This window comes from Sus scrofa, chromosome 7 (assembly GCF_054392235.1).
Source record: "Sus scrofa isolate SSC_HxYL_T2T_F1_AM1 chromosome 7, Sscrofa_HxYL_maternal_Yorkshire_Landrace_v2.0, whole genome shotgun sequence".
Classification (NCBI taxonomy): Eukaryota; Metazoa; Chordata; class Mammalia; order Artiodactyla; family Suidae; genus Sus; species Sus scrofa.
Genome location: NC_139389.1, coordinates 125,770,059 through 125,795,281, shown reverse-complemented (window position 1 = coordinate 125,795,281; position 25,223 = coordinate 125,770,059). Strand labels below are relative to the sequence as shown.

At 40.0% G+C, this 25,223-nt stretch overlaps 1 protein-coding gene across 3 annotated transcripts in view; it reads left to right on the top strand.

Moving 5' to 3' along the window:
• Positions 1-609: 609 nt before the first annotated feature.
• The window catches only part of BTBD7 (BTB domain containing 7), a 96,710-nt gene continuing 72,096 nt past the window's right edge, over positions 610-25,223 (top strand). For 2 of the 3 annotated variants that reach the window (XR_014811305.1, XM_013989220.3), the window contains exon 1: positions 610-824. The gene's annotated coding sequence lies outside the window, so the exon portion shown is untranslated. Of the gene's footprint in view, positions 825-1,093; positions 1,329-25,223 lie in introns of those variants that run through there. The other variant, XM_013989219.3, reaches the window with a different exon arrangement.

Here is a 25,223-nt window from a genome sequence, read left to right as displayed (position 1 = left end):
GACTCCATCTAGGGAGAGCGATTTCACTTTCCTGTGTGGCGACTGTGTGTTTCCATCCATTCTTATCCCTCGTTTATGGGGGTATCTTTCCGAGGAAAACTTCTTATTGTCTTTTTCGGTGGCGTTTGTGAAAGTACTACAGAGACAGGGCTTAAGACACACTGCTAAGAAGCCACCGAAACCCCAAGACTGTTTCAGCGGAAGTGCAGTCTTCGTTTTTAGAAAGATGCCTCGTGAGCGATAGATCGGGATGCTGGCCGCGGAATATAAACATGAATTGGTAGAACTGGTCGTCGGGCAACCTAGTAATAATAATTCCATTCTGACATATTTAATTATTTGCCACAACTCCCTGGAATAAGCAGGACGCTACAACCTGCTTCAAACTCAGAGCGGGAATAATGCGCGCGCACCCGGCCCCGACCGCTCCCGAATTCTCGCGAACGCGCCTCTCCTGCCAGCCCCAGCGCGCGCGCCCCCCGGCCCCCGCCGCCGACCCACGTGACCCCGGGCGCGGCGTCGGCCGGGATGGGCGGGGCTCGGGCCGGCTCCGCAACGCCGCGCAGGCGCCCCAGGCCCGCGCCGAGCCGAGCCCCTCCTGCTCGCTCTAGGCGTCAAAATGGCGGCGAGGGGAACCTGGAGAAGCCCTGGAGCCTGAGCCATTGACAAGAGCCGAGACGGGAGCGGCGGCGGCGGCGGCGGCTGGAGGAGGATGGCCGGAGGCGCTGGCGCCGGTGCGGACGGCGGTGCTGGTGGCGGCGGCGGCGGGGGCGACGGCCGCGGTCCCAGCGGCGGCAGCAGCAGCGGCGGGAGGAGCCTGTGGGGTGAGTGTCCCTCGGTGTCTCTGAGGCTGTGAGCGGAGGCTGTGCCCAGAGCGGCGCTGGGCGTCCCGGCGAGGAAGGCGGCCGGGGTGCAGGGCTGGGGCCGGGCCGCCGCGGGAGGCGCGGGGCGGCGGGCGTGGACGGAACAGTGGTCCGGCTGAGGCGGCGGCGGCGGCGGGGGCCGGCTGACCGGTCCCGGTGCGCTCTGAGGGGCGGGCTGGGCTGTGTGCCGCCGTCCGGGAGGCAGAGGCGCGAGGTGTGGCGTTTGGGGCGGGGAGAGCGGCCCGAGGTGGCCGAGGCGGCGGCCGGGCCGGCTCCCGGCTCGCGGCTCCAAGGGGCGGGACCCGCCGCTCCCAGGACGCCGGGAAACCCCTCCCGAGACTCGGGCGCGCTTTTACCGGGCTGCGATCGCCCCGGGGTGGGCGTGAGAGCGGCCGGACGGAATTAGGAGTCGGGGCAGCGGGCCTGTGGATGTTTGCTCCCAGGGGGAGAAGTTACATTGTCCGGGTAAGTTACTGTTTCGGGCACGGAATTGCGCTTTGACAGGTTGGGAGACAATACCGAGTGTTTGATAAAGGAGTCTGTGTTTGGAGTACTTGAAAGGCTAAAAGCGTGCATTTTTCCGTGTCTCATCATTTGCACAGCTGTTTACTAGCCTTACCCCGAGGATGAGAACTTTCTCACCCTTTGGAGGAGAAGCTCTGAGGAGTGTTGCTTCTGCTTTGAACTACAATAGCACCTCTTCACATGCCGGCACAGATAATCAGTGCTCGGGATTAGGCCTAATTTGCAGAAGCAATCTTGGTTTTCTTTACCAGAGAACAGTTTCCTCTGCTAACACATCTTTCTGTAATGAGGAAATAGGCATTTGTACAGCATTACTTTGTTCAGCTAACAGAGTGTTTGGTCTCTGAATAGCATCATTTCTTTTAGATTGCTGAAATCAATTACTTTCTTCCGGAAATGTAGAAGATTTGAAATTGCCAAGAAGCGTACATGTTAAAGGCAGCTGTAATTAATCTTGTCCTGGAATTTTGGAGTCAGAAAAATCTTTAGCGATCTGGTGTGACTTGTTTTAGAGCCGGGAAACTAGGCCCAGGGAGATGAGCTACTACTTGCTCTGAGTCGGACAGCTGGCCAGGGATTGGACCAAAACTAGGATCTAGGCCTCTCTCCGCCCCATTTAGAAAGCTCTTTTCACTCCACTCCACTGATTGCACTCTTCACCACCAGTACGCATCCTCACCCCTGGGTCTTTGTGCAGTAAAGTTGAAAGGAGAAATGAGGGAGAACGCCTCTTTCTGACCCTTGACAGTTACTGTAAATTACCACAAGTAACTGATGAAGATTAAATTCAGTAACTGACCTGAATTTAACAAAAACTTACATTTCTTTTAGAGTTTTCATAGGTCTGTGACTGTATTTCTGTCCAGGTACATAGCATTGCTCATTTTTGCATGCATTCAGTAAAAGCATAGGTCATTATTCTGTCCCACAAAACCTAACTGCTCTATTTGGTGCCTCAGCAGCAGCATTTAAACAGGTTCTTGGTATCAGACTCTAATTTTAGGATTTAAAACACCTGTGTTGTGTTGGCCAGGTTGTAGCACCTGATTTCCACACAGCTACTTGAGTCACGGCACTTTTCAGTGTTGTGTCACAGGATAACCTTCAAAAATACAGTCGTGTCAAATGATTCTGATTTCATATTCTAGTCATTGAAACTCATACACCAAAAGCTGTACCTAGTGTTCATTTACACAGGTGATTATTGAAAATCTGCTTTGTATATTGCAGTAGTAGGTGCTACAGCAGAAAATAAGCAAGTGTGGTATATAGACTTTGCCCTCAGGAAAGCTAAGATTTACCCCCTATGAGTCTAAAGAACAATAAATTAAGTTCTATCAATACAAAGAATGCTGTAGGTGTTCTGGTTAGACATGAGCGAGGCCTCAGGAGTCTAAATAACTTCCTGGAACACTTGGGACTTGAGCTAGCTGCTGTGAGGGTTTAGATTTACAGAGAGATTGAAGCAGTTGACTGTGAGGTGAAAAGCAAGAGTATATTGTGGAGATAAGCTTTGGAGGAGGGGACTAGAGAGGGAAACCAGGATGAGCTGACAACTGAATTAACTTGGGAAGACATTAGGCAGTTGAAAGGATATCTGTCTGTAGAAGGGTTTGAGTACTGGACTGAGGAGATTTGGATTTTATCCTCTTGTGCAAGATATGCAGAGTCTTTGAAAGTTTGGAGGCCAAACATTAATGATAAAACAGCAAGACGCACCTGTCAGTGATCTACTGGTTGAGTTAGAAATGAGGAGAGAGGAGTTCCTGTCATGGCTCAGTGGTGAATGAATCCGACTAGGAACCATTAGGTTTCGGGTTCGATCTCTGGCCTTGCTCAGTGGATTAAGGATCCTGCGTTGCCGTGAGCTGTGGTATAGGTCGCAGTTGCAGAAGCAGCTCGAATTCAGCGTTGCGGTGGCTCTGGCGTAGGCTGATAGCTACAGCTCAGATTAGACCCCTAGCCTGGGAACCTCCATATGCCACGGGAGAGGCCCTAGAAAAGGCAAAAAAAAAAGAAATGAGGAGAGAGTGGAATGAACCAGGCCAGTAGTAGCTGTTGCAGTTACTTGGGTATGGAGAGATGGGGATATGGTAGGAAAGGTGCATACATAGCAGGTATTATTTTTATTGTGCTAAAATATGCGGAACAGGAGTTCCGGTCGTGGCGCAGTGGTTAACGAATCTGACTAGGAACCATAAGGTTGCAGGTTCGATCCCTGACCTTGCTCAGTGGGTTAAGGATCCAGCGTTGCTGTGAGCTGTGGTGTAGGTCACAGATGCGGCTCAGATCCCACGTTGCTGTGGCTCTGGCGTGGGCCAGTGGCTGCAGCTCCAATTCGACCCCTGGCCAAGGAACCTCCATATGCCGCGGGAAGAGGCCCTAGAAAGGGCAAAAAGACAAAATTAATTAATTAATTAATTAATTAAAATAAAATATGCATAACAGAGTTTGCCATTTTAACCAGTTTTAAGAGTACAGTTCTGTGGTATTAAGTGCATTCCTACTGTTGTGTATCCTTCACCACCATTCAGCTCCAGAATTCTATTTATATCATCTTCCCCAACTGAAACTCTGTACCCGCTAAACACTAACTTCCCACTTCCCTTTACTCCTAAGGGAACCAGCAACCACCAGTCTACTTTCTGCCTCTATGAATTTGACTATTCTAGATATTTCATATGAGTTGTACAGTATTTTCTTTATATGACTGGCTTTTTTTACTTAACGTAATGTTCATCCACATTGTACCATTTGTCAGAATTTCCTTCATTTTTAAGGGTGAATAAAATACCATTCCATGTATATATACATTTTGTTTATTTATCTGTCAGTTGATAGGTGATATGCTTCCACTTTTTGGCTTTTAGAATAATGTTGCCATAAACATGGGTGTACAAATATCTGTTTGAGTCCGTGCTTTCATTTCTTTTGAGTATGCATATCCAGAAAATTTTACCCAGCCTGTGCAAGGGTTCCAGTTTCTCCATATCCTCACCAGCACTTGTTATTTTTATTATTTTGATAACAGCTGTCATGATAGGTATAAAGTGATAGCTCACTGTGGTTTTTACTTGCATTTCTCTAATGATTAGTGATGTTACATTGTGCTTATCAGCCATTTCTGTATTTTCTTTGAAGAAATAATCTATTTAAGTTCTCTGCCTATTTTTTAATCAAGTAGTTTGGGGGTTTTTTTGGTTGAGTTGTAGGAGTTCTTTATATGTTCTGAGTATCAATCCCTTATCAGATATATGATCTACAAATATTTTTGCATTGCCATGTGTTCATTGCCTTTTCATTCTGTCTAGTGCACTTTGATGCACAAGAGTTTTTATTTTTATTTTTAATTTTTAAAAAAATTTTGGCCGCCCCATGGCATATGGAGTTCCCTGGCCAGGGATCAGATCCGAGCCACATTTGCACCCTAAGCTGCAGCTGTGGCAATGCTGGATCCTTTACCCACTATGCCAGGCCAGGGATCGAACCCGTGTCTCAGTGTTCCTAAGATGCCGCCGATCCCATTGTGACACAGTGGGAGCTCCATGATGCACAAAAGTTTTTAATTTTAATGAAGTCGAGCTGATCTAGTTTTTCTTTTGTTTGGTGTCATATCCAAGAAATTATTGCCAAAATAATTATACATTTGATGTCATATCCAAGAAATTATTGCCAAATCCAGTGCCACGAAGCCTATCCCCTTTAAAACTCTTCTAAGAGTTTTCCCCCTAAAAAACTCTTAAATTTAAATCTTTGCATGTAGATATCCAGTTTTCCCAATACCATTTGTAGAAAGACTTTTTTTCATTGAACGGTTTGGCATCCTTGTCAAAAATCACTTGATCATACATTTGAGCGTTTATTTCTGAACTCCCTGTTCTTTTACAATGGTCTAACTAACAGTCTGTCTTTATGACAGTACCACACCATTTTGATTACTCTAGCTTTATGGTAAGTTTTGAAATCAGAAGTGTGAAGCTTCCAACATTGTTCTTTTTCAAAGTTATTTTAGCTATTTGGGGTCCTTCGAGATTCCATATGAAATTTAGGGTAGATTTTTCTGTTTCTGCAAAAAATGCCATTGGGATTGTTTTTGGTACAGGTTGCATTGAATGTATAGATTGTTTGGAATAGTGTTCACATGTCTTCCAGTCCATGGACCCCAGATGTTTTTCTTTTTGTGTTTAATTTCTCCTGTAACATTTAGTAGCTTTCAGTGTAAAAGTCTTTCATCTCTTTGGTTAAGTTTACTCCTCAGTATTTTATTCTTTTTGGTACTATTGTAAATGGGATTGATTTTTTTTAATTTCTTTTTTCATATTGTTCATTGTTATTGTATAGAACATAACTCATTTTTTGTGTTTTCATTTTGTGTCCTGTAACTTTACTGAATTCATTTATTCTAACAGGTTTTTTTAGTGTGTACATAGAAACTTTAGAGTTTTGTGCATATAAGATAATGTTGCCTTTGAAGAAGGATAAAATGTACTACTTCATTTCCAATTTGAATACCTTTACTTTCTTTTTCTTGCCTAATTGCTCTGGCTAGGACTTCTAGTATTATATTGGACAGAAATGTCAAAATACACATTTCAGAGGGAAGGCTTTCAATCTTTCACCGTTGAGTATGATGTTAGCTGTGGATTTTTCATATATAAGCTTTATTATGTTGAGCTAGTTTCCTTATATTCCTGGTTTGTTGAGTGTTTTAACAGATATTTTGAGAAAAAAGTACAGTTATGGGTTCTAAGTTTCTAACCTGGTGAAAGAAAATTCTTGTGTCATTGGCACATTAATATTTTATTGTCAAGTTGATGTTTTAGGCATCATCTTTGTTTGCAGTCATGCTTTGACTGAAGAAAAATAGTGCTATAGTTCTTCAATGGGGAAGACTGACACTAATCAAATAATCCCACAAACATGTGCCTTAATAACCATAGTACAGTTCTGCTTTCAGTATCTAAGCATAGTGCCAGGCCCATAGGTACTCATTAAAGTTATTAATTGAATTTAGAAGTAGAAGCCTAAGATTTACCCCAATAAGCTAAAAAGTATATTTATAATTTTTATTTTAAAATTCTTTTCTTTTGCTTTTTAGGGCTGCGCTTGCAGCATATGGAAATTCCCAAGCTAGGGGTCGAATTGGAGCTGCAGTTGCTGGCCTACACCACAGCCACAGCAATGTAGGGTTCAGGCCTCATCTGCAGCCTACACCACAGCTCATAGCAACTCCAGACCCTTAACCCACTGAGCGAGGCCAGGGATCGAACCCTCATCTTCATGGATACTAGTCGGGTTTGGTACTACAGAACCACAACAGGAATTACTATTTACAGTTTTTTTTGTTTTGTTTTGTTTTTTTATTTTCCCACTGTACAGCAAGGGGGTCAGGTTATCCTTACATGTATACATTGCAATTACAGTTTTTCCCCCACCCTTTCTTCTGTTGCAACATGAGTATCTAGACATAGTTCTCAATGCTATTCAGCAGGATCTCCTTGTAAATCTATTCTAAGTTGTGTCTGATAAGCCCAAGCTCCCGATCCCTCCCACTCCCTCCCCCTCCCATCAGGCAGCCACAAGTCTCTTCTCCAAGTCCATGATTTTCTTTTCTGAGGAGATGTTCATTTGTGCTGGATATTAGATTCCCGTTATAAGTGATATCATATGGTATTTGCCTTTGTCTTTCTGGCTCATTTCACTCAGGATGAGATTCTCTAGTTCCATCCATGTTGCTGCAAATGGCATTATGTCATCCTTTTTTATGGCTGAGTAGTATTCCATTGTGTATATATACCACATCTTCCGAATCCAATCATCTGTTGATGGACATTTGGGTTGTTTCCATGTCCTGGCTATTGTGACTAGTGCTGCAATGAACATGCGGGTGCACGTGTCTCTTTTAAGTAGAGCTTTGTCCGGATAGATGCCCAAGAGTGGGATTGCGGGGTCATGTGGAAGTTCTATGTATAGATTTCTAAGGTATCTCCAAACTGTTCTCCATAGTGGCTGTACCAGTTTCCATTCCCACCAACAGTGCAGGAGGGTTCCCTTTTCTCCACAGCCCCTCCAGCACTTGTTATTTGTGGATTTATTAATGATGGCCATTCTGACTGGTGTGAGGTGGTATCTCATGGTAGTTTTGATTTGCATTTCTCTTATAATCAGCGATGTTGAGCATTTTTTCATGTGTTTGCTGGCCATCTGTATATCTTCTTTGGAGAAATGTCTATTCAGGTCTTTTGCCCATTTTTCCACTATTTACAGTTTTTAATGGAAAGTGTGTATTCTCTTTTAAACCATCTTCCTTGTTAACCCAACCTTGGTACAAAGGTAATAAAACTTCTCCATTCTGAGAAGAACAAAACAAAATAAAAACATGCAAATGGCTTTTTCTAAAACAAGTATCTTTTTAAAAGTGAGACATTTTTCTTTTTAAGTTGATGCTAATGGAAGCTGGTTATCAGAATGTGAAATTTCAAAGGGAGTCATAATTTAAAAGAAACACCATAAATTGGTAAGGGGTTTCAAGTCTAAAGCCTTACCTAGGAGTTCCCGTCGTGGCGCAGTGGTTAACGAATCCAACTAGGAACCATGAGGTTGCGGGTTCAGTCCCTGCCCTTGCTTAGTGGGTTAAGGATCCAGCATTATCATGAGCTGTGGTGTAGGTGGCAGACGGCTCGGATCCCACCTTGCTGTGGCTGTGGCGTAGGCTAAAGCTCCGATTGGACCCCTAGCCTGGCAACCTCCATATGCCGCGGGAGCGACCCCCAAGAAATGGCAAAAAATTTAAAAAATAAAAAATAAACCCTTACCTAAACGCTGCATTTGCAAGGTAAGTGGTGAATGGGTACATGGTCAGAAAAATTATTCGGAGGCAAAATTTCCTTCCTTCCTTCCTGATACAATTTATTTATTTTTATTTTTTAACTGCCAAAGTTTTGGTGTTTAATAGCGCAATTGACCAAGGTCCAAGATATGAAATTACCATGTTCAGGAAACACGGGGGGTAGGAGAGAGGTCACTGTATAAACTAACTCTGTAGCATGTGCAAGAAAACTGCACACTAGTGGTTACCAGTTGTGGGGGGCATATAAGAGTGGAGAAGTGGGAGGTACAGATTATTTGTAAGATAGCTATAGGCATGTATTATACAACATAGAAAATATAGCTAATATTTTGTAATACGTGTAAGTTCTGTGTAACTTTTAAAAATTGTATAAAAAATTAAATTACAAACTTTAAAATGAAAAAAACAAAAGGAAACTTAAAAAATTTTGATGCAAGTTTCAGTTTTATTATTTTTAAAATTTTGGCAGTCTAAATTAGACATTACAAGTTGATTTTTCACATCTTTACTATCACAATACAGAAACTTCAAAAATATATGAGATACTAAGTTTTGTAAGTTGACATTAAATCCATATAATGGACATTAAGTTAAAGTTGGAATAAATAAGAATCACTTTAATTCAATGCATAGAACGTCTTTTAAATCGTTAAGATTCAAAAGTCTCCTTTTTTGAGCATTGTTGAAGTTTTTAGATACAGTTGTGATATAATAGAAAACTGGAGTAGGAAGCAAACTGCTATTCAGATTCTGATTACTATGTATAGTCTTTTTTTTTTTTTTTTTTTTTTTTTTTGGTCTTTTTGCCTTTTCTAGGGCCACTCCCGCGGCATATGGAGGTTCCCAGGCTTGGGGTCAAATCGGAGCTGTAGCCACTGGCCTACGCCAGAGCCACAGCAACGTGAGATCCAAGCTGCGTCTGCAACCTACACCACAGCTCATGGCAACGCCAGATCCTTAACCCACTGAGCCAGATCCCTAACCCACTGAGCAAGGCCAGGGATCGAACCCGCAACCTCATAGTTCCTAGTCGGATTCGTTAACAACTGCGCCACGACGGGAACTCCCACTATTTATAGTCTTGCAATCTTAAGCCATTTAACCTGTCTGAGGCTTAATTTTCCTCATCTGTAAGTGGGAAAAAAATGTACACACAATGTTTTACATAGCAGCTTTACCACCTTGTATTCTTTATTCAATTCTTTCCCTCCCAATTACCATCTCCTTGCTAGTCTGGATACTTATTGAACAGCCTACCAGTTGAGTCTTTCCCTTTTGTTCTCCTACTTTTCCTCTCCTCTATATTGCTACCACACTTTTTTAAAAAATCCAAGTGGAGCATGTTACTTCCCTACTTAAAAAACTTGTGTTGACTTCCCATTGTCTGTTGAATAAAGTCCAAACTCACAAAAGTTTGTAGACTGCGTCCAACTTTAGATTTCCCATCACTCCAGCCCTACTAAGCCGTTTCTTATTCCCTGTACTTCTGTTTATCATGTGTTTATCCCAGTGCTTTGAGTTCTCCTTATTCTCTGCCATTTGGGAGACTCTGAGATGACTCATCGCCCATTCCAGGGGTAAATTTTACTTACTCCAAGCCAGTCAGGTCAAGGCATTTCCCTGTAAACTATTATTTGTCCCAGTTAGATAAAAAAGGAGACGTTCTATTTCTGAGGGAGTGGATTTTTTTCCCCTATTGTATGTGAACAAGAGAACATGTAGCCCCAGTTGCCATGTGCAGCTGTCTTTTGGCAGCATGCCCTGAAGATGGCACAAGAAAGAGGTAGAATGGACCCATCGTGAACCTTGGTAAGTCCATGATAACATGATTTAGACACATTGTACTGGGCCTTCGGCTTTCCCTACTGTGGGATTTCTCCTCATGAATAAATTCCTGTTGTTTAAGCCAATTCCTTGGAGTTATTTGCCATCAAAAATCTCCTTATTCCCATTGTGGCTTAGCAGTAATGAACCCAACTAGTAGCCATGAAGTTTCCATCCCTGGCCTCGCTCAGTGGGTTAAGGATCCGGCATTACTGTGATGTGTGGTGTAGGTCGCAGGCACAGCTTGGATCTGGTATTGCTATGGCTGTGGTATAGGCCGGTGGCTTCAGCTCCACTTCAGCCCTAACCTAGGAACTTCCATATGCCACAGGTGCAGCCCTAAAAAGACAAAAAAAAAAAAAAAAAGAGAGAGAGAGAGAAATCTCCTTCTTTTCATAGTCATCTTTATTTTTCAAGACCCAGTTCAAAAGTTACCTTTACTAGTAGTCATAAACTCACTCTCTTAGTACTTTGGACCTTTCTTGCAGCACTTGGACCTTTCTTGCAGCACTTATTATGCTGTTATCATAGCTTGCTTGTAGCCTGACCCCTCCACATAACTCTTTGTACTTTGAGTCAAAGCCTAGAGGATATAGCACAGGGTCTGGTACATTATAGATATTTGGTAAGTGTGTTGTTAGGATGAAATAATAACATGAGAATGTGCTCTGTAAATTTTTAATAAATTTGAGGTATGAAAATGTATACATGTATGTGTAACTTGGTCCCCATGCTGTACAGTGGAAAAAATAAGAGAAAGGGAAAAAAATAATAATAAATTTGAGGTATGTTATTGTATTTAAAACTAAAGTGAAATGGAAAAATCACTTAGATCAAGCATGCACAGTATTCTTTGCTTGCCCTTAATTGTTTTCTAAAAATATTCACTTAGATAAAAAGTTTGACACTCTCCTCTGGCTACAATCCCTTAAATTTTATGAACAATCTTACCTACTAAAGCAGGAATTTTGGGAGGAACGGCAATGACTTGAGGTGTTACTATGCAGTTGCCTTCTTCTTTAGGCGGAGACTGAATGCCAGAATAACTTCAGGTATGGTGTGTGTCCTTCTTTCCCCCCCTATATTTTGAAATTATACATACTAATTTCTTTTTTATCTAAAACTTGTGAGTTCTTTAGAGAAAAATTCCATAATGTGCTTCATAATACTTAGTTTTTCTTTCCCAAAATATTTCTTGCTTGAGACGAGGCATAAGAATTTTCTGGTAAGCAAAAAAGCTTTGTGGCAGAGCTAGATGAGTTTGTAGTGAATGTTGGTAATAGCTTAATAGCTTATGACAGAGAGATCTCATTATAGCCCTAATTACAAAGTCATAGTTCTGCAAATGCTTCAACAATAAAGTCTGACAAACAGGGAAGGATATTGGGAGTTAAAATTCCCAACTCAGTATACTTCATTTCTTGACTTCAGTCAAATAAAACTTTGACTTAGTAATTTGTAGTTATTTTTAAAACAAGGTAAAGAGGAATACAGTACACACACACACATTAAATATTATGATATCATGTATTGGGATGATTATGAAAAGCCACATTTGTCCATGATGTTGCCTTCTTTTCTGATGTCTAGTCATTTGTTCCTTTTGTACTTTGGACAAGGTAACCTTCCTGTACCTAAGTTTCCAAATCTGTAAAAATGAATAGTATCACCCTCTTTAGGGTGATACTGTTAATTTGATTACTTTGATTAATTAAGGTAATCTGTGTGAAAATACAATATAGTGTTCCAAATATAGATGCTCAGGTATTCCTTTTTTCTCCATCAACTTTCCTAGATTAAGTAAATGCCTTAAATGATGTTTGGATTTCAACTTTTGAGAATTTGATCCAAGATCTCTCTTCTATACATGTGCATTCTTTCTATCTTGTGGGCTTATTAATTCCTCAATGAAAAGAAGCCTGTCAGTTCACAAAGGTTTATGTGTGTGTGTTAATTAAACAAAAAACTGTCTAGAATAAAGTTCAAACTCGCTTTCATGGATCATATGACTTTTTGTTATTTAGCATCTCCTGCTTCTCTGAGCTCATTCCTTTCTACTGCCAAACTCTTCCCCCTACACTTTTCATATAAAATTGCTTTTTATTTATTTGGTGAACCAGGTTTTTGTTCTTTCCTTGGACCTTCATGTTTAGAATTCCCTCTGCTGTTGAGAGTATTATTTTGGCATCCCAGCCCTTCCCCCCATTACCTTCACCAAGAGAAGAGAAAAGTTCACACTTACTGTCAGTCTTTGATCTTATCTCAGATGTCACTTTCTCAACAACCTCATAAGGTAAATACTTTTATTGTCGTCGGACAGGGAGAAGATAAACAATTTGCCTGAGTCACAAAGCTTCTAAATGGCAGAGCTGGATTCAAACCTAGACATTTTGGCTGCATAGTTCATCTTCACTAATCTCTGCTTCCTCTGCATTGTAATTGTATTTACCAGCTTGTCCCTAAGCGATTTAAAAGCAAAAATTATGTCTGTCTTATTCATTGTTATATTCTCACGTGCCTATTATTAGCACATAGTAGGTGCTCATAAAATGTTTAAATGAATGAAAATTCTTATTTAAGAGCAGAATATTTGATCAGTTCTTCTCAGTAGCTTTCATTAATACACACGTCAGTAAATAGTCTTTTCATGCTTATGATACCACATGAAATTTATAGATCAACTTAACTGTGGCTTTGAAATACATTGCACTACTAGCCAGAGATAGTTATAGCCCTATTTTTATCAACACTGTTAGCTACTTTTAGTCTTTTACAACAATATTACTTGGCATCTTAAACTGATGCTTAGGAGGATGATAATAGGGGGACCATGTGAAAAGTAGGCCTCCTTTTCACATGGTTCCCCTATTAACTGTTAAAATATAGGATAACTGGTTTCTAAAAGGTCCATAGGAAATTTTATAAAATAAAATTACACTAGTATGTGAACTCTGATCATTTAGTAACTTTTTAATGGATGTGATTACTGTACCTATATGGAACTTAAAAAAAAAAAATTGAAGTACCCACATTTAAACTTTGACGGTATCCCAAAAGATAAACGGTGTATCCATATCGAATAGTCACAAGGTAAATAATGATTTAAGGCATGCATATTATTTTTCATGTTTACAGGAGAATTTGGAATGTCATTATATTTCAGTACAATTTTCAAATGAGTAATGCCTTGAAGCTACTTCCAGCATCATGCTGTAATCGGTAGGTTAGAGAACCAACAAAGTCTTCCTCCTCCATGAATGTTCTCACTTTGCCAAAGACTTTGCTTCTTTGGTTAATCATTCTCTCTCTGTATTCCTTATGCTGTAGTACATAGTTTCTCGATTTTGGCACTATTGATATGTTGGGCCAGATAATTCTCTGTTGTAGGGGACTGGCCTGTGCATTGCAAAATGTTTAGCTTTTACCCACTGGATGCCAGGAGTAACTTTCTTCAACCCTAGTTGTGGCAACCCAGAGTATCTTCAGGTTTTGCCAAATGTCTCTAGGGAAGCAAAGTCACTTGGTTGAAAACTGATGCCTTACTACATCATCCCTATTCATTTGTTACAACATCTCCCTCTCTTTCAGACACACACCTTTCCGTACTTTCACATCCTCTCTACTATTGCCTCACTTCTCCATACCTTTTTGCAGTATTTTGAGCAGAGTTTTAGGAGTTCCCTGGTGGTTCAGTGGGTTAAGGATCCAGCATTGCTGCTGTTGTGGCAAGAACTTCTGCATTCTGCATACTGTGGGCAATTCCAAAAAGAAGAGAAAAAAATAAAAGAATTGTAAAACATTTGTTCTCTCCAATTTTTTTTTTTTTTTTTTTTTTTTTTTTTTTTTTGTCTTTTGTCTTTTTGTCTTTTTGTCTTTTGTTGTTGTTGTTGCTATTTCTTGGGCCGCTCCCGGGGCATATGGAGGTTCCCAGGCTAGGGGTTGAATCGGAGCTGTAGCCACCGGCCTACGCCAGAGGCACAGCAACGCAGGATCCGAGCCGCGTCTGCAACCTACACCACAGCTCACGGCAACGCCGGATCATTAACCCACTGAGCAAGGGCAGGGACCGAACCCGCAACCTCATGGTTCCTAGTCGGATTCGTTAACCACTGCGCCACGACGGGAACTCCTGTTCTCTCCAAATTTTTATTTCAGTTTCCTCTCTTTCAGTTCTCTGAGATCACATTTTTCTGATTTTCCTTTACATCTCTGCTTACTCCATTTTGGTCTCTTTAACAGCTCTATGCACTTGGATATGGCATAATCTTTGCTTCTCTCTTTTTCTTATCTAGACAACTTCTGTCTTTCTTGCCTCATTTCTTTGTATATTTCCCTTATTAATTCTTAAGCTGTTCTCTCTATTGAAATGCCCTCACCTGTATTTCTCCATGTTTAAATTCTAACATCCTTCAAGAACCAAAGCAGATATCATCTTTCCATGAAAGCCTTTTCTAATCACCCTGCTCTAACTTTGATGCCATGTTACTCTTCTTTCTCTCTGCATTCCACTTGCAGTGTTGTTTATGTATTGGAATATGTCCTGTACCAAACAGTAAGTGCATTTTTGTATCCCTGACAGTACCTGGCTAAGTTTCCTGCACATAGTTGGGGTTTAGATAGTTGTTGAAGCAATGATGAGGAGGTAGCAGTAGTGTGGAAAGGATTTAGTAAAAACAGTGATGACTTGAAAGGTTGCTAAAGGTAGGGAAAAAAGAAAAATCAAGAAAATTTAGAACTGATCATGGAAATCTTTACAGTCTTTCCTTTCATGGTTTCTGTATCAGCCTTTCCTGATTTCATTCTCCATTTCTCAGTGCCTTATTTATTAAGGACCCATTATGAGCCAGGTATTCTTCAAGGCACTTGAAACATATAGTTACTGGAAAAGAACAGTTTCCGTATTTTAGGAACTTAGTCTCTTTGAAGATGTAGAAATCTTAACAATTAATTGCCCTTTAGAGTGATAAGTACTGAAGTTCAAGTGTATACAAAACTTTCTGGCAGCACAGAGGAAAGAGGTGACTTCTCAATTTGAAAAGTAAACCTCATTCAGATGCCACTTCTTACATGCAGCCTGTTCTGGTCACTACCCAGCCTGATTATTGTTTTCCATGCTTTCCATTACTCAGTTCTTCTCCAACTCCCAAATCATAAGCATTTCCTGTGCCTCACTACTGAGCCTTCCGTTCATTCTTTTACATCCTTTTCTTTAGGAAATGGATTTAGTTTCAAGGCTTCAGCTGACAACTTTCAAATCTGTACCAGCTACAACAAAACATTTTTTGTTGTGAATTAACTGATTTTTTTAACAAATTATTTTAAAGCTGACACCGCCTTTGTCATGAAATAGAACAGTATAAGCTTGCCCAAAGCCCCACTTATGCCTCTTTTCCATCACAACTACCCTCTTTTCTCCTCCCTTAAAAGCCACTACTCTGCTTTTTACAGTCTTCTAAGATTAAAAAAAGAATAGCTTCTTTATACCTGAATACCAACTAGATGTTTATTCCAAAATAATGTAGTTTCATTTGGAGAAACTGAAAGACAGAGGTGGAGGAAGACATGACACAGTATTCCATTTTGTTCTACATCCCCGGGTTTGCTAGGAGGACTCACAGGACTGAGCATGTAGTCATACCCATGGATATTATTTATTACAACACAGGATACAGAGCAAAATCAGGAAAGAAAAAAGGTGCATGAGGCAAAGTCCAAAGGAAAACGGGCAAATTTCCAAAAATTCTCTTTCATTGGAATATCGCAGGATGAACTTAATTCCTCCAGCATCTACTTGTGATAGCACAAATGAAATGTCTGCTAAGGAAGCTCATTAGAGACTCTGCACCCAGGGATTTTACTGCTGGCTAGTTACATAGGTATCTACTACCTAAGATGTATTAAAATTCCAGACTCCCAGAAGGAAAGCAAATATTTAGTATAAAACATAATTGTTTGCACAAATGGTTTAGGTACAGTGAGCTATCCTTATCAGTTAAGGAATGGTAAAAACACAAGTCCAAGTTCCAAAAGACCAGCCAGGGCCAACCTGTCAAGCAGGCTTTCTAAGGATAATAATTTCAGGCCTGCTCTGCTAACTTTATTCTGCGTAATCCTTTTTTCATTCAAAATTTAAATAAAAGCTCCATTTTCACATTGTATTATTTTCTCTATGTTATTTTCACATCATGCTATTTTCTCACAGGCACTAGCCAAGTGCAAACCTTTACTTCACACCTCCCCTACTATCATATGATTAAAAGTGTGTTCTGTGGAGTATGGTGCATGGCCTGTTATTGATTTTTCTTAGAAATGTTCTCATGATTAAGTTTGAAAAGACTGAATTAAGCAAAGTTAAGTTACTTAGCTGCAGGACTCTTGGCCTTTTGCAGTGATTTGTGTGAGCTGGTTTCCACCTACCTGTCGTGCCTCATCTTACATTATCTTTCTTTTCAGCCTCCCCTCTTACTCTACATCAGCCACCTTGGTCTTCTTGCTGTTTGTAGAATTGGCTAAACTGTTGACTCTGCCTTAAATTCCCAGCATTATGTCACTACCACCTCTGTCCATAAATAAAATCAAGCATTATTTATGTTTATGTATTACTTATTTTTATGTATGTGTTAAGAGCTCTCTTCTGTGTACTGTATTATTTATGTCTTATGGGCTTATTAATGTCAATAAATCAGCTTATTCTTTCTCATAGTAGCCCATGCTTTTCATGGCATGTATCCCAGTGTATAATTTTATTTTTGTAATTATTTATTTAAATGTCCATTTCTCTCACTTGATTGTAAGCAGCATGAGAAACAAAAGGGTTTTTTTTTTCTTACAACTGTAACCTCAAACACTTAGCATACAGTGTTTGGTCCTCAATATTAAGTTGGTACTCAATACTGATTTAATGAATAATATAAATAATTTTACAAAACTGGGCTATAGTAAGTGGTATTTCCCAGACTATCCAGGATTCTTTTTTTAAGACTCATTTTATTATGGTTTGCAAGGCTGATGTTCTGTAGACTACACTTTGGGAAATACTGATATACTTTAAAGTGTAAAGTTTGTGGCTAGGAGTTTGTACTTTATTGTATATACTTTTTTGTTATTGTTGTTGTTGTTGTCTTTTGTCTTTTTAGGGCCACACCTGTGGCATATGGAGGTTCCCAGGCTGGCAGTCTTATGCAGGCCTATACCACAGCCACAGCAACACCAGGTCCGAGCCACGTCTGCGACCTACACCACAGCTCCTGGCAGCGCTAGATCATTAACCCACTGAACGAGGCCAGGGATTGAACCCGCAACCTCATGGTTTCTAGTTGGATTCGTTTCTGCTGTGCCAAGACAGGAACTCCTATTGTATATTCTTGATTGAACTTCTGTTAGGAAGATTAATTCAGTGTTGGTGTGCTGGATGAATTAGACTGGAAGCAGAGACCAAGATTGATTTTGTGACAACTCACGAAAGAGGTAATAAATAGTGACTTGGTCTTAATGGTTTGCACTGGGATGAGTGAACCAGTTTGATATAGAGGAGAAGGATAAGGGAAAGATGCCTGCAGTTTTGGCCCTGGATGCCTAAGATGTCTTCAGCAAATGACATTTGAATAGACTGGACTAATTAAGTTTCTTCTCCCTGAAAGCATCCTCCTGTTATCTGGAAATAGTATCCATCTTGTTTCCAAGCAACACCAGATAATTGAGTTACCTTCATATTTAGGAATTAATAAAATTTTTAAAATTAGCACACTGAATTATTTAATAATAACTATGCTGTAAACTCTTTTAACTGATGTCAGCTTTCTGCTATGGCTGAAGAGTGCGTTTATCTACATAATCTGATTTGGAGACTACAACAAAAATTAAGGGAACTTTTTGGATAGTGTCCTAATTACTTACATATTTATATGTAAATATGTTTTCTGATGTAAGAGTGTTCATAGCAGCATGAAACCCAAACACTACAAAAGGAAAAGACTCACAGGATTGATTACATAAAAAAACTAAACATTTTTGAGAAAAGCCATCATAAGTTTTAAAAACCTAATATGAATATTCTCCTTTAATATTAATATAAAAAGTGTCACAAATTAATAAAAAGAACCATCACATAGAAAAAAATGGGCCAATATTATAAAGGATTAAAAGATAAAAAAGAAAAAACGTAAAAGTTGAATATTTAGGGATTTAAAATTCAACAAAACAGTTTATTCTTTTTTTTTTTTTTTTTTTAAACGACTGCCCCTGCAGCATACAGAAGTTCCCAGGCCAGGGGTCAAATTGGGGTTGCAGCTGAGGCCTACTCCACATTCACAGCAATGCTGGATCCTTAACCCACTGAATGAGGCCAGGGAGCCAACCCACATCCTCACAGAGACAATGTTGGGTTCTTAACCCACTGAGCCACAGTAGGAACTCCCTGACAGTCTCTTCTTTATGCAAAGGAAATGTAAAGATATGGAGAAAATAATGAGATTAATAATTTGGATTCCTGTAGCTAATCATCAAATTTGGAAAAAGCCCTCTAAAATATTGTCCTTAAATTCAAACTAATTCATTTACTTGATGTCTGTCTGCCAGCGAAAGGTGTGTACTGTGGTTTACTCTAACCTTTTTATTTTTTTGATTTTCGTTTTGTTTTTGTCTTTCTGTCTTTCAGGGCCACTCATGCTGCAAATGGAGGTTCCCGGGCTAGCGCTCCATTCGGAGCAATGCGGGATCTGAGCTGCATCTGCAACCTATACCACAGCTCATGGCAGCTTTTTGTTTTTATTGATTATTTACATTAAGTATTGCCATTTCTATTCTTGGATAACCTACTTAAATATTGATATTAATTTTACATTTCGATACATATCTGAATGCATAATAGCTTTCAGGTTTAAGGTTAAATGTACATTTATTTTTCATAAATAAGAAAATTACTATATTTAAAGATTATTTCTAATAGCTCAGTATCTCTTTTAATGATTCTTTCACTGTGTTTTTTTTTTAATCCTATTTAGAAAAATGATGATCACTAGTTCTTCCTAGTAATTAACTCCTAGGTTGTTCATAACTCCTTGGAGATTATCTTTTTTTGACGAGTCCACAGCATACAGAAGTTCCTGAGCCAGGGATCAAACCCAAGGCACAGTAGTGATAACACTGAGTCCTTAACTGCTAGACCACCAGGGAACTTCATTAGAGATTATCTTTCTAAAATCATTTAAAGAACTAAGAGAACACATTTCAGACCATGCTAAATATGCATTAATAAAGCACATATTTTATTTAAGAAGTATTTTATAACTAGAAATATTAAGAATATCAGGAGTTCCGTCGTGGCGCAGTGGTTAACGAATCCGACTAAGAACCATGAGGTTGCAGGTTCGATCCCTGCCCTTGCTCAGTGGGTTAACGATCCGGCGTTGCCGTGAGCTGTGGTGTAGGTCGCAGACACGGCTCGGATCCTGCATTGCTGTGGCTCTGGTGTAGGCCGGTGGCTACAGCTCCGACCCCTAGCATGGGAACGTCCACATGCCGTGGGAGCAGCCCAAAGAAATAGCAAAAAGACCAAAAAAAAAAAAAAAAATCAGGAATGTATAGAACCTGCACTATAGCCAGAGTTCTAAGAACCAGGCCCACCTCATATATCTGCATTTTCCCCCTCATTTTCTATTTTTAAGAATTCTAATGGTTACCCTTAATGCTGCATGGACTGGTGGAATAGGATGTACTTTTAAAAATACTCTTTTAAGAATGCGTTTTTAACAGGAAAAAAAATAGCAGCAGGAGAGTGACAACTGTTATGAATTATAATAGGTTATATTAGAAAAAGCCCACATGGACTTAATAAGATTCTCCTAAGCAGAACTCTAACAATTAATTTCTATTTGCAGTCATTCAGTTTAATTTTATAGAAAAATGCAATTTAAAAGATATCTTTAATATGAATAAAAATGTTTTCTGGCTTGCCTTTTTTTGGTGGTGGGTAGGTAAGGGAAATACTATTTTTTTTTTTTTTTTTTTTTTTTGTCTTTTATCTTTTTGTCTTTTTGTTGTTGTTGTTGTTGTTGTTGCTATTTCTTGGGCCGCTCCCGCGGCATATGGAAGTTCCCAGGCTAGGGGTTGAATCGGAGCTGTAGCCACCGGCCTACGCCAGAGGCACAGCAACGTAGGATCCGAGCCGAGTCTGCAACCTACACCACAGCTCACGGCAACGCCGGATCTTTAACCCACTGAGCAAGGGCAGGGACCGAACCCACAACCTCATGGTTCCTAGTCAGATTCGTTAACCACTGCGCCACGACGGGAACTCCCTACTATTCTTTTTTGGCCAGGTGTAGGGGGAGTAATACTATTCTTATACATGATCTTGAGCTACTAACTATAGGACCACACTCTCTTATTTATAATTTGAAACTTTAAAAATTCTTTTTTTTCCTCTCTCTCTTTTTAGGGCCACACCTCTGGTGTATGGAAGTTCCCAGGCTCGAATTGAAACTACAGCTACCCCTGGAAGTTCCCAGGGGTCGAATCAGCACTATAGCTGCTGGCCTGTGCCACAGCTTGCAGCAATGCTGGAGATCCTTAACCCACTGAGCAAGGCCAGGGATCAAACCCACATCTTCATGGATACTAGTTGGGTTCTTAACCTGCTGAGCCACAATGGGAATTCCCTGAAATTCTAAAAATTCTGAAAACCACTATTAGGGAGACTCATGTGATGCCAAACACTGATATGACCTGAATTCATTGGCAACAAAACCTGACCTGAACTAACATAGCTTAGTCTAAATATTTAATATGTTTTATTGCAAAATACGGAGTAAAGTGATTAACCTCACTGTGGGTGCTTACATAGTATATAATAAATGTTTCTTATACTATACTACTTTCTTTTAAAAGAGCAAGAGGGAGTTCCCATTGTGGCACAGTGGTTAACGAATCCAACTAGGAACCATAAGGTTGCGGGTTTGATCCCTGGCCTTGCTCAGTGGGTTAAGGATCCAGTGTTGCTGTGAGCTGTGGTGTGGGTCGCAGATGCGGCTCAGATCCTGCGTTGCTGTGGCTATGGCGTAGGCCAGTGGCTACAGCTCCGATTCGACCCCTAGCCTGGGAACCTCCATATGCCTGAGAGGAAGGAGGGAGAGAGATAGAAAGAAGAGTGAATTTTAGAGTATATCTAGCTCCAAAGGATTCTGCCTAATAAAAGATTGTGGGCTTATATTCTGGATAATACTCTTAAAATGGTACTTTAAATTGGTGATAAACATTAAAATTTTTATTGGTAGAACTAAGATTGAGAGGCAGTATAGTATGTAAGACTTTGTTTAATTCTGTAGATAGTTTAATTCCTTAAAATAGGAGAATATATGAAAAGCAGAATAAGCTCACTGATTACTTTATAGGTATCAACTATAAATAGAAATATATTACTTAAAATTAGATACTGGATAGAGTTCCCATTGTGGCTCAGTGGGTTAAGGACCAGACATAGTCTCCATGAGGATGTTGGCTTGATCCCTGGCTTCATTCAGTGGGTTAAGGATCTGGTGTTGCCACAAGCTGTAGTGTAGGTCGCAATTCAGCCTGGATCTGATGTTGCCATGGCTGTAGCGTAAGCCTGCAGCTGCGGCTCCAGTTGGATCCCTAGTCTGGGAACTTCCCTGTGCCATGGGTGCAGCTGTAAAAAAGAAAAGAAGTTAGGTACTGGAGGAGAGAGATGAGAGGAAGAAGATACTAGGTAACTTCAGTATTAAAAGAGAGAATTTAGGGATTTTTTTTTTGTGGCACAACAGGTTAAGGATCCAGCATTGCCACAGCTGTGACACAGGTTCAGTCCCTGGCCTGGGAATTTCCGTGTGTTGTGGGTGCAGGTCCCTCCCCCTGAAAAAAAAAAAGAGGAAATTTGGAGTATTATATAAAAATATTAACAAGTTACCTGTGGGGGTAGAGAGAGAGTAGGTTAAAGTAGAGAAGGGGAGCGACTAGTCTTTGAATATATCTTATTTTGTGGTTTTGACTTTAGAGTCATCTAAGTATTTTACAAAATTATGTAACAAAGTTAATTAAAAATGCAGTACCTAAAAATCAAAAGTGTACTTGCAGTTAGTGATTTAATTACCTAGATCAAACTGTTCATACACAACAGTTTGTAGGATATCTTTTTTTTTTTTTTTTTTTTTTTTTTTTTTGTAGGATATCTTGAGTTGGATATATCCTAAGAGTAAAAAGAATTGGAAAAAAACCCAGGAATTCCCGTCGTGGCTCAGTGGTTAACGAATCCGACTAGGAACCATGAGGTTGCGGGTTCAATCCCTGGCCTTGCTCAGTGGGTTAAGGATCCAGCATTGCTGTGAGCTGTGGTGTAGCTCGAAGATGCAGCTTGGATCTGGCGTTGCTGTGGCTGTGGTGTAGGCTGGCCGCTACAGCTCCTATTAGACCCCTAGCCTGGGAACCTCCATGTACTGCAGGTGCGGCCCTAGCAAAAGACAACAAAAACAAAAAATAGCCCAGATTTTTATTTATTATATTGTTGATGATAGTGTTGAAATTTAAATTCTTGCCTATTGTGTATATATTATAGGGTTAAGTAAATGAATAATTATGTAGGCTGCATTTAGAATAGCGTTTTGGCATATGAGAAAGGAGAAACAGGTGTTAAGGTTAATGAGATTAGGTAAAATCCCTCTAAACCTGAATTTGAATTGGAAGCAGTAATATAAACTCGTAATATGTGTGAATGTATCTACATACACATTTGTATAAAATTTCCTATCTCTTTGTACTGAAAAGGTAGTCAGCACCCCCACCACCCAGATTGTGGGGGTTTTTTTCTTTTCTAATACATAATGACTTTTATTTTTTTCCATTGTAGCTGGTTTACAGTGTTCTGTGAATTTTCTACTGTACAGCATGGTGACCTAGTTACACATACATGTATACATTCTTTTTTCTCACATTATCATGCTCCATCACAAGTGCTAGACATAGTTCTCATTGCTTCACAGAAGGATTTCATTGTTAATCCATTCCAAAGGCATCTATTAACTCCAAGCACCCCATCCATCCCACTCCCTCCCCCTCGGCAACCACAAGTCTTTTCTCCAAGTCCATGATTTTCTTTTCCGTGGAAAGGTTCACTTGTGCCATATATTAGATTCCAGATATGTGAAATCATATGGTATTTGTCTTTCTCTTTCTGACTTACTTCACTCAGTATGAGAGTCTCTAGTTCCATCCATGTTGCTGCAGGTGGCATTATTTTGTTCTTTTTTATGGCTGAGTGGTATTCCATTGTGTATATATTACCACCTCTTCCTACTTCCTAATCCAGTCATCTGTCAATGGACATTTGGGTTGTTTCCACAGATTCTGGTTTCGAAATACCATTTCCCACTGAAAGATATTAGGGCTCCTTTAAAAAGATAGCAGATTACAGGCCTAAGGCAAGAAAAATACAAGATATACCTAGAATAAAAAGTAACCCTAAAAAGCAGAGTAGGATTGTATCATAATGTCTCAACAGCCAGTTTGAATAAGCTTCCACTGTCAAATATGGAATAATTTGAACCTTAATGGGGCAACCCCCATTCTTTCTGTCTCTGATTTTAACTGCTCTAGGTACCTCATATAAGTAGCATCATATAATAATTGTCCTTCTGTACTTAGATTTTTCATTTAACATAGTGTCCTCAATGTTAAAATTGTGGTACCATATCCATAACACAATATTTACCATCTTAACCATTTTTGGGTTTTTTTTTGTCTTTTTGCCTTTTGCTAGGGCCGCACCTGCGGCACATGGAGGTTCCCAGGCTAGGGGTCTAATAGGAGCTGTAGCCGCCAGCCTACACCACAGCCACAGCAACTCTGGATCCTTAACCCGCTGAGTAAGGGCAGGGATCGAACCCTTAACCTCATGGTTCCTAGTCAGATTCATTAACCACTGCGCCACGACAGGAACTCCCATTTTAACCATTTTTAAGTATATCTTTCAATGGTATTACATGTATTTGTACTGTTATGCTTCTGTCACCACCATCCATCTCCATAACTCTTCATCTTTCAAAACTGAACTTCTCTACCTGTTAAACAGTGACTTCCCATTCCCTTCCTCCCCTGATTCTATTTTCTACTACTAGTAGATTTTTACTACTCTAAGTGCCTCATGGAAGTGGAATCATGCAGTATTTGTCTTTTTGTAACTGACATTTCATTTAGCATAATGTCTTCAAAGTTAATCCATGTTGCGGCCAAAATCAGAATTTCCTTCCAGAGTTCCTGCTGTGGTGCAGTGGGTTAAGAATCTGACTTTATCTCTGAAGAGGCACAGGTTTGATCCCTGGCCTGGTGCATTTGGGTTAAGGATCCAGTGTTGCTGCAGTTGTGGTGTTGGTTGAAACTGCGGCTCAGATTCAGTCCCTGGACCTGGGAACTTCCACATGCTGTGGTTGCAGCCGAAAAAAGAAGAAACAAAACAAGACTTTCCTTCCTTTTTAAGGCTAAATAATATTCCATTGCATGGAGTTTCCACATTTTGCTTATTCAGCAGTACACAAAGTTTCTAGTTTCTCAACATCCTTGCCCAACACTTGTTAACTTTTTGTTTCATTGATAATAGCCATCCTAATAGGATCATGATAGGTTTAAGGTGATATCTCATTGTGGTTTTGATTTGCCTTTCCCTAATGTTATCTTCTCATGTGTTTATTAGGCTATTTGTATATCTTTGGAGAAATGTCTATTTGGTTCTTTTTCCATTTTTGAATCAGATTGTTTTGAGTTGTAGGAAACCTCTATATATTCTACATATTAATCCCTTATCACATAAATGATTTGCAAATATTTTCTCTCAGTGTGTGGGTTTATAATTTCACTTTCAAAAACAAGATTGACCAAAGTAAAATTGAAGTCCCTGTCAGCTCCATGAGTCTGTCTTCTCTGCCTTGATAAATATATTTAATGGAACGTAATTTTGCTTTAATGTTTTCTGTCATTAATGTTCTGTGTCGCTGGAATGAATAGGGTTTGCAGTGCTGGGTGGAGGTCATCTTGCCCCAGGAGAGACATGTGAGCCTAGTTGGTGGCTGTCTAAGCTCCTTTTTAATCTAATCTAATATATTTGAAGATGCCTTCAAGAGGCAAAGGTGGAGTTCCCGTCGTGGCACAGTGGTTAA